Source organism: Balaenoptera borealis, assembly GCF_965194805.1.
Source record: "Balaenoptera borealis genome assembly, chromosome: 5".
Lineage (NCBI taxonomy): Eukaryota > Metazoa > Chordata > Mammalia > Artiodactyla > Balaenopteridae > Balaenoptera > Balaenoptera borealis.
This window is the reverse complement of record NC_138862.1, coordinates 137782094-137798880: the sequence shown is the minus strand read 5'-3', so window position 1 is coordinate 137798880 and position 16787 is coordinate 137782094. Positions and strand designations below refer to the sequence as shown.

The following is a 16787-nucleotide window of genomic DNA, read 5'->3' as shown; positions in this document are numbered from 1 at the left end:
ACTCTGTGTATTTACATGTGTATTTATGTGTATTATTATATATCATTCTCTGTAATATCTCTCTTCCCTTTCATAGCCAAGTGTTTTGAAGGAGTTGTCTCTACCTGGCAACTTTTCACCTTCATTTCCTCACCTCCCACTCTCACTCCAGCAACTCCACTCTGGTTTCTCCATTGTGAAAACTAAAGCCACCTTTTAAGACCTCTGTGTTGTTAAATCTCATGGGATTTTCTTTCCCCTTTTCTTTGTCTTACTTTCTTCCTTTTCCTCTCAGTAGCATTCAACATTGCAGACCATGCCTTCTTCTAACTGTGCTTTTCCTCCTTAGCTTCTATAAAATCACATTCTTCAGCTTATTCCTTTTCAGTCTTCTAGCTCTTCTTTCTCTACTTGGCTTCTAATGGCATGTTCTAGGCCTCTTCTTTTAAAATTCTATCTTCTTTTTGAACTTTATGTATATTAGCTTTCTAAGCAAACCTATGGCAAATTTTCATTACAGTTATAAATAAATTATTATTACAGTTAGAGTGACATTGCTAGTCTACACCTGTCTTCTGAGATCAAGATCTACATGTCCACCTGCCTATCTGGTATCTGTTTCCACTTTGAGATGTCAAATCACTTCACAGTGTAAGTTCTAACCCCTCTCTCAAATGCCTCCAGTTTTATTTAAGTGACTAGTGTCATTATATATCTTATTGTAAAAGCTGGAAATATGAGTAATTTTCATGATCTTTCTTTTTCACTCATCACATTTATCCACTGCAATATCAGGTTGTATTGCTTCTCTTTCTACTCTCTAGTTTTCTCCAGCCCAAAGGAAAGGGAGACCCAGACAGAAGAATCATCACGAGTAAAGAATAGAGACATTATATTTGGTAGAATACATAGAGAGTGGAGACATACAAGTAACATTAGAAGTAACTAACAGCCACATTGTCGAGGATACTGATTGTAAGGGTACGGAATTTGTGTGGCTATTGGATGCTCATAGGTAAACGAGATGATCAGTTTACTTTTGCAGCACTTAGTAACATTGAGAAAAAGGGAGAAGGACTGCAGATGGGAGACTAGTTAGGAAGCTAGCAGCTTTCGGAGCTTTGTTAAGAGATATTAAGTGCTTATATTAGGACATGACATTGGGGAATAAAAAGAGACAAATTTGGTTGATACCACAATGTTATTCAGTAAGATATGATAACAAAGTGGATCTGAAGGTACGAAAGAGAATTATTGAAGACTCAGGATTTTCTTACAAAGCGAAGCAGGTGAGCAGAAAGTTTTAGAGAAAGATAATGAGTTCTGCATTTGATAAATTGTCTATAAGGTGCTGATATGGATTATCAGATAGAGACATTTAGGGAATGATTGGATGTGGTGAGTTGGTTTCTTCTTCAGTGTTGGCTACATCTGATAGTGTGGTGACTGTCCAGAGCAGTGCAGAGATGTCATTTGAGCCAATATCCAACCAACTGGCAGTGTCTACTTTGGGTGTTACGTACATGCCAGCTGTGGCCTAGTTCTTGAGATCCAGGCCAGGACCAGAGACATGAGGACAGAAAATGTTAGTTGAAGGCATGAAATTTGAATGAGGCTGCTAAGCCAAAAGAGGGGCGGGGGAGAGGGTGAAACGAGGAAGAAATCAGCCAAAGAAAGATCTTGGAGAACCTCCTATATGTTCATAAGGTGGCAGCATCAGAAAAAGGGTCAGAAACTGATGGGTCTATTGTTGGAAAAAAAATTATATAAACAAGGGAAAGAGAATTTTAGGAAGGAGATCTTAGTTGTTAGGGCTATAGAGAAATCAACGAGTATAAGGACGTGGGAAAGGACATTACATTTGGAGCTTGAGAGTACAATTTCAGTAACTTGGAAAGGGCAGGAGTTATATAAAAAGGGTTTTGTACTTCTCCAAAGATATTGTTGATGAAAATGTCCCATAAGCAAAATAGGGAGAGTTTTTGAAAAGTTAAATAGGCAAGTAATGCTAGTATTTTGCTAGGCTTTGAAAAAGTTTGTAAAATGTAAAATAAGTGACAATTTAAAAAATCCATCATGGATTGGAAACTGAATCAGCGATAGGAAATGAAAAGTATGGTGAGTAGGTCCTTTTAAATGGAGTGGTATATGTAAGCAGCAGGAACCCTCTGGAAGCATGCAGTGAAACATTCCAGATTTTCACATGGTACTCAAGATGTAGGAAGCAGGATGCTGGTAAAGCAAATGGTGAGGAATAAGTGCAGGAATACCACTGCAGGCTGCAGGCGGGCAGGGGCCTGGCAAAGGGGCTCTCATTTTTGTCAGCCGCAAAGTGATATTTTAAGTAAATTGGGTTATGTTTTACGAAGAATAATGAGTTGTGACTGGTTTATTCTGATATAGGAAAGAAATGGGATATATCGGAGATAGAGTATACCTAGAAATACTGGCCTACTCTGATGATCTGGCCAAAAGCGGCCACTAAAAGGGTATTTTAATTATAGAAGCAATTTGGTGTAAGAATAGAAAGAGATGAAAATGTAACAGGATCTGAGAAAGGAGGTACATTATCTCACTGTTATCAAACTTTAGCACTTAATACATTGTGTAGTCCTGGTTGGTGACTCTTAAGTAAGACTCAACTCTCTATAGACACCAAAAAGGAAAGAGATAATCATGGATTAGGGAAAGTGGACACGTTAAGTCAAAATTGGAAACCTTATATCCAGCAAACTTTCAGAATTTTCCTATTAAATCTAATAAAGTGTCTTTAAAATCCCCTTGGATGTCTTCAGTTGACTATCATAACTGAAAAAATGACAACTTTGTTTCTTTTTTTATTCATTTTGCCTTTTATTTTTTATCTTAATGTGCTGTCTTGGAAATTTTAGTACAGTCTCTTATAAAAGTGGTGATGGTGGGCATCTGTCTTACTCTTTTGTAAAGGATAGTGCTTCTGTGTGTCACCACTGTGTATTATGTTTGCTATGGATTTTTGAAAGATGCATTCATTCACTTCATCACTTTAAGGTAGCCTTCTTGTTTTTCTAGTTAAAATTTGTTTTTTGATTTAAAAAATCATGAATGGTGTTGAATATTATCAAAATGTTTCTTTCTGAATCTACTGAAACGTTGCTATAATTTTGTTCCTAATGGGTTGCGTGATATGCAGTGTTTTAATAACAGAAAACCTCTAGTAGACTTCATACATAAAAAGATTGTTAATCTGTTCTCTAAGAAATGAGCAGCCATTTTGCTCCTTGACTACTGTAGGTCCTGTTCTGAATCCTGTGGGTTGATGGTAGCTCTTCAGAAGTCAGCAGGAATGCAACGGAGTTGGGGAGTAAGAGGGTCAGTTATGAATTTGCAGATGTGCTCTACCTTTTTTCCCCTTTAAGCCCAATTTTGGTTTCTTTTTCTTCATACTCTTTGATATCTGTAGGTTTCAAATATGGAAAAGGAAACATTGATAGTTAAGTGCAGGTGTATTAAGTGATTAAGTAGAATGAGTACAGAAAGATTGATAATGTGGATTCTAATTTATATGGACGTGGAGTAAAAGTGTAGGTCATGTTGGAGGGAGGCTGCAGGCCCCACGGGTCATTATGTAAAACTTTAAAATGGATTAAATTTGTATTCCATTTTTATTTACTACTGTTTATGGAGCTTTTAAAATAGTGCACACTAGATGCTATTGAGAAGATATGTTAAGTTGCAGTTTGTATTAATGGGTTATAATAATCTCAGTCTAATGATACTCTTTTAAATTGATTGCAAATAATGATGGTTTTAAAAAATACTTTCTAAATCAATAGTTACCTGAATTTTTAGATCACTTTTCTCTGGGATATTATCTGTATCTTACTTTCCAAAAGATAGTCTGGAAAATACCTGATTTTAATCTAACAGCTATAGCAGCTCTTGCATGGTTAATCATTCTCCTCAGTAAAATTAACTGTTGGAGGGGAATTTAATTAAGCCATTTCTTCTCAGTTTTCTCCCTTTTCTTATTATGTTGTGCAGTATAGCCAGAGTTGGAATTTCCCGTTTTATCTGAAGCTACTGGTGTTTATTGGGATCATTCTTTGGGGGCCATGATATGATTTACTAGTTTTGGGTTATTTGTTGTTGTTGTTGTTTTTGTTCACTATAGAAATTACCTGTTTGTCAAAGTGTATGTATGACTTTAAAAAAAGATTTTTAAAATGTGTGAGCTGAACCCTTACAAAGCTTTACTATCGTAAAGTGCTATATTTAACTTTTCTCTTCTGAAGGACATTCTCTCACATTTAATTATATTAAACCAAATATTTCTTATGCTAATTATTTTAACTTCATTTGTATATTCCAAAAATTATGAAATAAATTTTTCCATATAAACTAATAATTACTCATCATAATTTTCCTTATTAAAATGCTATATCAGTCCTTTATCTTATGTTATCATTAATTATAATATTCTCATGTTCCATATATCATAGATAACCAAAGATTTGAGTAAAATAATAAAAATACTTGAGGAAAATTAAACCCTACTAAGAAGCTTATGATTGACTTTATGGGGGCAAGGGCAGGGAGGTGGGCAGTAGGGTAGTGATGGAATAAGAGACCCATTTTTCTTGTGTTCTAGTCTATCATAGTTTAGAAGAGGGAGACTGGAAAGATAAATGGGCCTGGGACTAGAGAGCAGGCTTGTATGATTTATCATTATTTTCCAGAATATAATATAGTAGTCACAATAATTTGGTGAATGATCTTCATCTTTGTGTGAAAAAGTCTATTCAGTATCATGAAAGCATCTATTATTACATGCAGCGTAAATATAATTTCTGTATTGCATTATTGGATGTTAACAAAGCCCCCCCCCCGCCCCCCCCACCCCATTTTTTTGCTTAACTCACAGAAACCTCACACGATTTGTCTGTCACAATTGAGCGTGTGAATATATACATGTTAATATTTACTGTTGTGCTTCCCCAAAATGATACACACTCTACTGATCTTTCATCACAGAAGTTGATAAAATGAACCTCCACGTATGGTGAACTTTGTTTTCCTACCTGATCACATTTTCTGGTTACTAAAAGACTGTTGTTTTTCCTTTTTAAAAATATTTGGTCCTGTTTTCTGTGCCCAAACAAACTCTTTTGAATATAAATTAACCTTTGTGGGATGATTAAAATGGGCTGTACCTTCAGAAAATCAAAAGTGCTGTTGAGCAGAATTCTAGTTGCTAAAAATGCCAGGTAAAGTAGATATTTTTAGTACATGTAATTCATTTCTGCTAAGACTTGAAGTCTTGAGAATTCTGGAATTTTCTGAGATACATTCTCCTTAGAGTGTTATAATTTGGCTTGTGTATATTTGAATTGTGTGGTGTTGTAAAAGTATATGATATTATGTAACTAATATTTGTTGTAGTTTAAGAGCTTGACTCTTTAAAAAAAAAATCAAGTTAATGAGTCACTCATTCGTGCAGACACACTGAGATTGTTAATTATATGAAGCTGGGAAGGCCAGTCCTTCCAGCAGCTTGAAACGCAGCTCAGCTGCTTTGCGAATAGTTCGTGCTCTGATGAGAGGTTTTGTACAAGAGGAAGGATTAGCCCTGAAGAGAGCTGTCCAGTCTATAGGTGGATGTTTTGGGCATGTGGAAGCCTAAGCTGAACTCAGAATATCATGGCTTAGCAAATTAATAAAGTTATGTTAAGTGGTTTCTAGGCACCAAATCTTGGTTAAATAGAGCTCAAAATAGACTAAGCTACCAAGGGTCAAAATAGAGGAATCGTAGTTTAAAAAAAAATACACCACAGTATGTTTTGAACTTAGTCTTTATTTTTTAAATTCTTATACTTGAGAATTAAACTCTGTTTCCTAAAAATAATTTATATATAATATAATATATACATGACTGAATCTTATTACCATGTGAGCTCTGTTTTCTGGTCAACATTATTCCTTTGTTTTAAGAGCTAGAAAAAATGGCTTAATGTGCAACTTACTGCCTCACTTTAAACATGTTCTGATTGAAGAACTCTTATCAGGTGTCAAAACAAGTCTACCCTCTGGCAAGAGTGATAAGTTCTTCATGAGGAAATTCTGGAATTGCCTTTGGGAAGTATTTTAACAATGTCTTTGGAACTCTTTTTCCAGTTGGTTATGTCAGCTTTGGGTGTGGGTGGAGTAGGCCACAGATCTGAATTTTCTAGAAGTTTTACTATCATTTATTCTTAGTATAATAATTTTCTATTTGAAGACTTATTCTGGGAGTTATCTATATTCTTGTACTGATACATTTATACTTATGAGGCTCAGGATGTAGTTTGGTATTGTCTGGCCAACTGCACACTGGTTTTAGAGATATTTGAGAAGGAATGCCGTTAAAAATGTCTTTCTCAAGTGCATATGTATGTAGGGCTCTCAAGGATAACATGTTGAAAACTATGTAGGAATTAGCCGTTTAGGAAGTTTAATCTTAAATTAATGCCTGTCACATTGACTGAAGCACAGAGCTTGGCTAGGTATGTTTTCAGAGAGAGCTTTCTTGTTGTACTGAATTCAAGAGATAATGTATTTCAGAGTGAAAATAAGTGAGGGAAAACGATGTCTGAGCTCCAGGAATCACAGATTTCAACGTTATGAGCCCACGGTCCATGGTTATAGGAGGCACAAACTTCATTCCCCGTGGTGGGTTTCCAAGGTACTCCAATGAAATACGGAGATAAACGAATCACTTTAATTCACTATGTGATTTTGACTTACATTACTCATAGATATACTTGAGGACATTGTGATGGTGTGTAAAGTATCAGCTTGTGGAGTGTCACAGGCCTGAGTTTAAATACCACTTATTAACTGTGTGATGTTAAATAAGTTTACTTAACAATGCCTATAATTTCTTCATCTGTATAAGTGGGATTAATGATAATAATAAAACCTTTGCATCGAGCTGTCATGGGGATTAAATAAATCGACATTTTCTGAAACACAAAGAAGAGTCTTTTAGGACATCCTCCTCGTACCTCCACTCCCACCCCAAGTACCATGGGCTGAGAAATTAATGTCATCAGACGGTGCTCAGAAGGGCAGTTATAAGGTTAAAAGCACATTTTACATATGGGTAGTCTTTAGATAAGGACATTTCTAAATGTTTTCAATGAAAGATAGTAGTATTTCAATGATTATTTAGGCCATGGTGTTTTAAAAGCAGCAGCAGTTTTAGATTAAGTAACCTGGTCTTTCAGGGTTTTTTCCCCTGTCCACAAATGCTGCTCTGGGAGACGGCCTAGTGTTCAGTCACTTACACAACAAGTGGTCCAGTGCACAGGACTGGGAAGGATGTCCTACTAAGGATCAGGGTTACCAGCCTTTTTGAAGGCTTCAACAAGCCTTTTTAAAACTCTCCTTGTAGGGGGTGTGGTAGCTGACTGTCACCTTTCCCTTCATGTAACTTGGACGAGAGAAATAATTGTAAAGATGAACACAGAAGAATTTGAGGATCATTTCTCAAGAGGTTGACTCTGGGTGATTTTTTTTTTTTTAAGTCCCGAGAGTTGGGCGCTTTATTTGGGCTCCTGCCCTTGGAGAGTAATAACCAATTGCCTGAGAGTTCTTGCTTAGTTTCCAGTATCCAAACTGGAAAACATTAATTTAGAAAAATCTTCAGGGCTTCCCTGTGGTGCAGTGGTTAAGAATCCGCCTGCCAATGCGGGGGACACGGGTTCGAGCCCTGGTCCGGGAAGATCCCACATGCCACGGAGCAACTAAGCCCTTGGGCCACAACTACTGAGCCTGCGCTCTAGAGCCCGTGAGCCACAACTACTGAATCCCGCGCACCTAGAGCCCGTGCTCCGCAACAAGAGAAGCCACTGCAATGAGAAGCCCGCACACCACAATGAAGAGTAGCCCCCGCTCACCACAACTAGAGAAAGCCTGCACACAGCAACGAAGACCCAATGCAGCCAAAAATAAAAATAGATAAAATAAATAAATTTATAAAAAAAATCTTCATAACCCATTTTGGTTATAAAACCAAAAGTTTTGGTATACTGTATTTATCATATTTATGATTTTCCTCTTTTCACTTCACAATTTATAATCTTTTAACCTCCTAGAGCATTTTTTCTTATGGGATTTTGAATATTCTTAGTTTTATATATTTTGTTGCAGTATGAGACCATAATAATAATTTTGCTTGGAATCTTTAAATATTTTAAAAATGATTTTGAAGAATACATTCAAAAAGTTATCCTTCTGAGTAGCAAAAAAAAAATGGCATTAGTAACATAAATTAATTGATTGCTGTTTTATTGAATTATTAGACTGAAAGCACTGATACACGTGTGATCTTCCTGTATCTGTTTTGCTGAAGTATTAGTTTCAAACCTACTAAACAAGTAACCTAATGCAAAATTTAAAATTCAGCTGGATAATTTATACCAAGAAGTAGCTCAAAGTGAGATATTATGTGAATTGTAGAGACCACAACTTGGCAAAATTTTTAAAGAGAGTACTCAATTGAAGATACTTCTAGGCTTGAACCAGTGTATTTAGAACTAAGGAGACTTTCTAAAATAAAATGAAATCTCAAAAACTTGAGGAATTAGTGGCGTGATCTAAACTTCATTTTACTCAGTGAATTCAGGTTACTTAATGTTACAAGAGTCAGCAGAATTAAAATTGAGATCATTCATTTGTTACTTCTTTTGTCCTCGACATCCCTTTTGCAGGAGTGCAAGATACTGAGGTAGGCATGTTTATGAAGTGATATGTAGTATGTGCTTTTTCTCTTAATCAGCCTTTTTTCTTATCCCTTTCTCCTCCTATCTTTTAAAAAATTTTTTATTCCCTTCATGGCACAAATAATCTAATCTGCCTACCTGCTAGATTAGAAACCTTGGAAATAAACTAAACTTCTTTCTCTTCTTCCATTTCTGTGTCTGGGTACCACCATTTTTCTCATGTTCTTTTGTCTCTCACTCCTCCATTTCTATAGCCACTGTGCTAGTTCGGTTGTTAGCACTCTATCCCACTACTGGAATTATCTTTCTAAAAGACTCACTAAGTACCCAATAATTGGTTCAGCTATTTTTCTATGCTGCTAATAATTAGCAATATTATCCAGTTTAGGTTTCTTTTATTCTTTTTGAGAAGGGGCTAATAGGCAGTGAGATCAATAAAGGAACAGTAGTTTGGTAGTAAAGTAAGTGATGGGAAAGTCATGAGCCACAAAACAGAAAAAATACATGTGTTAAATAATTGAGTCCTTTGTAGAGCTAACTTATTATCTGTTCTCTTCTGGTTTTAATTACTATTGTGCACGTCTGTTTTCTGAGAACTAAAGCTTCCTCAGAATTCTGGAATAACTTGGGACAGTGACTGCTTTTCATAGGCTTTCCTCCAGTGCAGTCAGCTATGGTTCGAGTTTTCTTTTTGCAATTTGAACAAGATAAATTACAGTTTTTATTGGATAAAAGGTGACAGGCAGGTGATGTTACAAAAAGGCAATAGATTAAAAAAAAAATGGAACTCTGAAGCAAATGGAATAACATAAGGAGGAGTAGTTAATGAGATGTGGAATAATTTAATAAGCCTGGAACAGAGAATTTAGAATACAAAATAAAATTATGGTAATGCTTAAAGTTTTAGCCTGTTTAATCTAAAATAATTTCTTCAGAAATCTTATTTATTTTCATCTTAGTTACAGGAACACACTTAAAAGAAGGGAATACCTTAATTATAAATATGTTTGTATCCTTGTTGCACTGTGAAGGATGTCTACTTTGAAAAGTCCCATGCCTCATGTCTGCCACAAGAAATGCACAAAAACTAACATATGCTCAAGGGAATTTTTCATCTCTTGGAGTCAGGTTGAATCTGCAGCTTTCTTAAGGAAACCACAGTTCCAGGAATTTTCTAACTTTTCATGAGCATTTAGACTGGTCTCCGAGATTGAAATGGACCTCAGGTGCCCAAAGCAACTCTCAGAAATGACCCAGCCTCTTTTGGTTTATTTAGAGTGATGGAGACTAATCTGTTTCTTATTTGTAAGCGAATTTGAACTTGGTATCAGAGCTTGATCCTAAATGAATCAGGATATAGAGAAGAGAGGCTATGTTGGCATCAAGAGCAAAATTAGAAGATATAATCCTCAAATCACAAGAATTTTTCTCTTCTTTAATTGTGCATACATTGGTTTCTGTTTTGCCTGGAGCTTAGGGTAGTGTGGGATCAAACTTGGTACCAACTATTTGTGAGAAATGAGCATGACTGTTTGAGAGAAAATAATGTCACATACTACTATAAGAATTCTAAGATGAAGAGTGATTTTGGAAGTGAAGGTATGTTTTATTATTAGGACAACCTAGAAGTATTTCATTTACCATAAAAGTCAAAGAAACATACTTAGATTGTGTCAGTGCTTTGGGGATAGTGGCTATATAAAGGTTTATAAAATTAAGGGTAGTTATGAACAGAGTGAGTAACAATCAGGTATATTACACTTATAATTGTCTTTGAATTGAAATGGCATGATACAGTGGTTAAGACCATATGGCCTGTGGGTTAAGATTTCTTGGGTTCAAATCCCAGCTTTACCATTTGTTAGTGATGAGGTCTTGGGCAAGTTAGTGTCCTTAAGTTCTTATTAACTGTTTTGTTTGTTTGTTTTGGTGGGGGTGGGGTGGAGGTAAGGTGGCATCAAATGAGATACTTCATATAGATATCAATATCATGGTAGAGTATTGATGTTATTGTCACTAAAGTATTTTTTCAAGCAGCTTTGTTATCCTTAGCTTTCTATTCCCTGTCGTGGTCATGTAAGTCATGAGGTTAAAAACAAACAAACCTGAGTGGGTATTTTCTTTGATTCAGAGGAATACAAGGAGACCGTATGTACTAAACTTTAAACTTTTAACTGCTCACATTTAGCTTCGCACATAAGCCTTGAAAGAATAACACCCATCTTGAAATTTCAAAATTAAAAAATTAAATTCCGTTAACCTTGGGTGGAAATTTGGAGTTTTAGAATTCGTCAGAATCTCTTAAGCCTCTGGAATGTTGTTAAGGCAGCCCTGACTCAGTGTGCCCTGCCTGTAGGTCAGGTTAATGGGGGCTGCTGGGGCAGTGACCAGAATGTATACTTCCATAGTGACAATTGTAGTTCATGTAGAAAGGAAGATGGGCGTACTTTAATTTTCTAAGTGATCTGAAGTATCTGGAAATACAGTAGACATTTTCGGTCTTGAATGCTGTTTTGGTACCAGTGTCTGTTAGCATCCAGTGGTATCACTGAGGGTTATATGTAAGCTCTTACTCCATTTTTTTTTTTTTTTTTTTTGATAACTGTTACTGCTTTAGACCCTTTTACATATTTTTAAGATTCTTTACTAATCAACAATATATTTTATTTATCCAGTGGTTAACTTGTGTGACAGAAGTTTCCTTATGAACCATTCATCTCCCTTAAACATTCCTATGTGTTTTGACATGTAAATCCATAAATGACTTAGTTTTAATCACAAGACTAAAATCTGGATTAAGGAAAATCAAATTTGGTAGAGACATTTTATGTATAGTTAAAACTGCTGCTGTTTAGTTATCCCTCTTTCTATAGAAAAGGAACCTTGACAGTAGTTGTTCAGAAACATATTTGAAATTTTTGTATTAAGTTGGGTACAATTTAATTGGACAAAATAAAGTATTATATGTGTCCAATAAATAGTTTAAAAATTATGTGCCTGAAGAATGGAAAGTGATTGTTGTTGGTAGAGATCTTTTAGAAAGTTTGAAGGAGTCATCCCTTCCACTGCTGTATCAGAATCTTTGGGAAGGTCTGCTTGGGAATCTCCATTTTAAGAAGCTCCTTAGGAGATTTTTATGCACACTGAAGTTTTAGACCCACTGCTGAATTCTCCATTGACAGCTTTAGGATATGGGCTTCTGCTCTTCTGATGGAAGCTGCTCTTCCCCAGTTGGGGGAAGAACAGGGGTGAGCTGAGGCAGCCCTTCCTGATGCCCTGCCATGCTCTGTGCTGGGAAATTTCCAAAGCTATCAGTGTTTTGGGTCCTCTTTCAACTGACACTCCTGTGGTGAAGGAACATGTCACGTTAATGGTGATGCCCAACCCAGAGCCTTCACGTGTTTCCTAAAATGTTAATACTTCCTAGCAGGGGAGGAAATTGCAGGTGAGGAAACGTAAGAGAGATTAAGTGGTCTTCTGGAGCCAGGACTGGAACTGAGGTTGATTTGATTTTAATGCCCAGACTCTTTTCTTTCTGTCTTTTTTTTTTTTGCCGCACTGAGCAGTTTGTGGGCTCTTAGTTCCGCAACGGGGATTCAACCCGGGCCCCGGCAGTAAAAGTACCATGTCCTAACCACTGAACCGCCAGGTAATTCACTACTTTTTTTTTTTTTTTTAAGCCCAGACTCTTTGATTTACAATATTATATAAATTTCAGGTGTACAGCTTAGTGATTCACACTTTTTATAAAGCCCAGAGTCTTACACTATCCTAGCTACCCTCCTTTTAGTGGAAAGAACGATGGGTTGTTGGTTAAGGTAGCCTTGGGTTGGAAGGATGCCTCTATCGTTTACTGGCTTCACTAGCGACTTTACACATCCCCAAATTCAGTGTCCTCATCTGAAAAGCAGGCATGAAGATTGTAAAATTCTAAGGTTATTGTGAGGATTAATCTACCACATTTTTAGAGTGCTTCAGCATGTTTTTATAGTTCTGTCCCAGAGTAGGCATTCTAATAAATGATGACTGTTATTCCACAACTTAAGGGAAGGCGAGTGTGCCTTATGGAATGAACCAATTTTAGGCTAAATGAGTTTGTCAGATTATGAAATGTATGTTTTCCTATTCTGATGTGGTGTGATAACTAGAAACAAGGAAGGTGCTGGATGTGTGAAGGGGTTTTCTTGTGGGAAAACAGTGTAGATCTCTATTTTTTATCTAGTACCCATATCCTGGTAAATTCTAAATTTGATTCTAGCCCAGACCCTTCCTATAGCTCCAAACTCTAGTAGTAGCTCCAGATGTTTCTGTTGAAATGCCCACAGGATGTTTCCATCAGCTAACCCCTTAACACGTCCAAGTCTAAACTTGGGCTCTTCCTTCCAACACCTGCACCCTTCTGTTAGGGTTCCCTGCATCAATGAATGGAATTCTCTCCATCTGCATCCTCCACAAAATCTAATCTTCCATCAAAATCTGCTGATTGTTATCCCGTGTCTCTTTCTGCCTTCTCATCTTTGTCTTCCCCACCATCACCTTAGTCTACGCTACTGTCACCTCACACTCAACTCCTCCCCTGCATTTCTCTTGCCCCCTCCATGATTCTGCCACATTGGATATTTTTTCAACATACAGTTGGTTGTCATACCTTATTTAAAACCCTTCAGGAATTTTGCCTTATTCACTTACTCTGCCTTTTTTGTTTCACGTACATTCCATCTTTAGCTGTGGCTGGCCTCTTTGCTTCTCTTTCCTGACTTTGAATGTGCTTCTCTCATAAGTGCTTTTAGACCTTTGCACTTGATGTGCCCAGATTTGAACACTTCCCGTACCTTTCAGATCTCATCTCAGTCTTACTTTAGGTCTTTGCTGCTCTCTGGGATACATCAAGTCTCCTGTTATAAAATCTCATGGTGGGGAATTTCCCATATTTTTAGTAGTATTTATCTCTGTTTGCAATTATGTATTTGCATGGTTGTTGGATACTATTTGGTTCTCCAAATAAAATGTAAGTTCTGTGAGACAATTTCAACATCTACAAAGGCCTAGAACAGCCCTGACAGCAGATGAGAAATATTAAATGACTGACTGAACTACATAACTAGGCAATTAAAAGACAATCTTTTAGAACTAAAAGATTAGTTCTGAAGTGAGGTAAGTACACATGAAGTCACAGTGTTGGCAGGTTAAGCATTGTTACTTGGGAATACATTTGTTATTGTAGCATTGGTTTCATGAGCCTCTAATTTTACTTAAAGACTAGTAGTGTTTTGAATTTTGAATTTCCGAGTACAGATTAAGAGCTTCCAGAAGTTGATTGTACTTTAATGACTTTTAGAGTCAAAACTTTCCCCTTTCCTCACATCTGGACAATATTTGAAGTTCACAATTTAAAAAAGATATAGTTGGTTGTGTACTCCTTGATGTTTACTATATGGAATGTATTTATTTATGTTATTTGCCTAAGGCATAAAATTTTTAAAATGCTACCAAAACTTACGAAGACAAGAAATCATAGATGTTATAAAAGGTTTTTTCAGCTCTTATAAAAGTTAGAAAAAATGAAGAAGATTAATATGATATTGGAATTGTGCTTTTATGTTACTTTTTGGTATTTGGACCTTAATTTACTGTATGATTATTGTTAGCAGATTGAAATGTTCTTGTGAAAACTCTTAAGGCTGTAGTATTTTCTTGAAAATTGGTTCAGTACTGTTGTTTACATTGTAAAATTAGTTCTTTCAATAAGATTTTGGTTTCCATCTATCCTGAATTCTCCTTAGGAGTGCACAACTTAAAAAATAAAGAGGCGCAGTCAGCAGAAAAAAGAGGTGGTCTGAGCATTTATGCGTTAAATATGCATGTTAATTAGGAAAAAAATTAGAAAGATATGAAAACAGATGTTACATAAATTATTGCAGTCCCAGGGCAGCAGTAACTTATACACTGACAGTAATTTTTATATGTGCATGTGTTTGTCTATTTCTAGATTTCTCAATGTTTATGCAATTCCGTAGAGAATAACTAGAAGAATGGTATATCCTTTCAGTGAGACAATGGTAAACATTCCTTCTGCATGTGGCTTGCTGAGCGAGTCTAGGCATAACATACACTTTTCCTGTACAGATAGCCTTCCGTGTTTCCTAATTCTTCCTGTAGTCTTCTTCCTTCCTTCTTGGTTTCTTTGATAGTATGTCAATGGAATCTTTTATTGGATTATGTCCTGTCAAAACAATAAAGTGAATCATGATCCCAGCAGTGTAAGAAATGTAAAATTGACTGGGATGTAAAGTATGTGTTTAGAAACAAAGCAAATCACAACTACTGAGGACACTGATTGTAGTGTCACTTTTTCTTTGGTTACTGTCATACTTTCTGAAGAAATAGCCATCATTCTCTGAACAGTATTGACACAGTAGTGTGACAATCTATACTAAGTGTTACATAAACACACATTTATCAAATACACATATATTGGAATAATTGAAAGATACTTGAATGTCTTTCACTCTAAAGAGACATCCATAATATAAAAATGGTTTATATTTTTACAAGGGAATGATGAGAAATAGAGACATGCTTTATTTCAGTGGTGTGGCGATTTTTAGTTCAACCATGGAGAAAAACCATGTGACTATATTGCTGTCCAAGGAGCTGCTGACAGTATCTAGATATTTTCCATACATAGATTATATAATTTAGAAACATGTTGTTTGTAACTTTTCAGATGAGATTGAAAGTTAAAATAAAGAAATCCTCCATCAGAATGTAATAAATCATTCTCTTTATCAAATGAACAAACAAAACATGAACTATATTCAGTATAGGGGCACAGAACAGTTTCCTTAAATCTGTCTGGAGATCAATGCTACATTCATTGGTATTCTTCAGAAATCATACTTTGTTATTTGGTTTTAGTAGCATATGATGCTCAAATGTGTTTTAAGTAATTAATTTCTTTTGAATCCCAGTAGGTTTCAGATACATCTATTATCATAATGTTTTTCAAAAGTTCTGTGTTTTTGATTTATATTTTACCTAACTACTGTTGTCCTTTTGTACATATGCTGAGTCACCAGTAAGCTGTAACAGGTTATTGGGAGTAAAGTAAACTGATACAGAATCAAATCTAGAAAAGAGTGATAATAATATATTTAGTAATTTATTATAATTTAGAGGTTCTTTACCTAAATTAGATATTTAAGAAATTCCATCATTCTTGATTTTATGTAGAGATACATACATCTATGTCAGATATGATTTGTGGAAGTAGATTGAAGTATATTACTAAAGATGATAAATGTTTTTCTACAGGCAAAAAGGCTATGGAAATTAACTTTTAATTCACAAATAATATTTACTTGCCACACTGGTACATCTGTATTCTAATTTTACTTTTTATTTATGCTTTGGAATTCATTTTCAGTGGAATTTTTTTTCACATTTGTTTGCAAATGTTAGATTTCCATTTTTTATTTTATGTGATTTTAATACTTGATATTATTTTACTATGTATTAGTAGTGTATTTCTTATTTGAACACTTTAATTTCATTTCAGTGAAACAAAGTGATAACAGGTGATTTGTTTTATATTGAGGTGTTTTAGGGTTTTTTTTGTATGATAATGCTTTTTATTGTAGGCATTATAAAGTGAGTTTCTTCTAGGAGCTAAAATAGATGATTGAAAGAGTGATTAAAGAGTAAGCTAACATTTGTCCCCTAAGAGCCAGAAATATTATGACATAAACTTTTTCAGCTTGCTTTTTGCATTGATGGCTTTGGTTTAGGGTTCCTTTGCTTAGGGAGAGGATATTTGAAGCTATTTTATTTATTTATTTTTCTAGGTATTTGCTGTTTTTCCTGCAGCTCAGTTGAGGGATAACTCAGCCGATCTCTATTTCTTGATTCTTTACTTCCAATTGGCCAACCAAGACTTTTATTTGGCAAACTCTGTTGTACAGAGCCTGACGTCATCTATGACCCATAACAAGAGCACGCGTTTTCAAGTGTCAGTTAGATTTGTGGATCAATAAAGTTTTCTTGAAAGGTAAGTGTATATTTATTCAA

At 35.5% G+C, this 16787-nt stretch overlaps 1 protein-coding gene across 19 annotated transcripts in view; it reads left to right on the top strand.

Annotated features, from left to right (window-relative positions):
• The window catches only part of TBC1D5 (TBC1 domain family member 5), a 530543-nt gene that overhangs the window by 112701 nt on the left and 401055 nt on the right, over positions 1–16787 (top strand). For 12 of the 19 annotated variants that reach the window (XM_082392668.1, XM_082392674.1, XM_082392664.1 and 9 more), the window contains one exon: positions 16565–16767. The exons of 5 other annotated variants lie outside the window; for them this stretch is intronic. The gene's annotated coding sequence lies outside the window, so the exon portion shown is untranslated. Of the gene's footprint in view, positions 1–522; positions 631–16564; positions 16768–16787 lie in introns of all 19 variants that reach the window. 2 more of the 19 variants (XM_082392681.1, XM_082392666.1) reach the window with 1 other exon arrangement.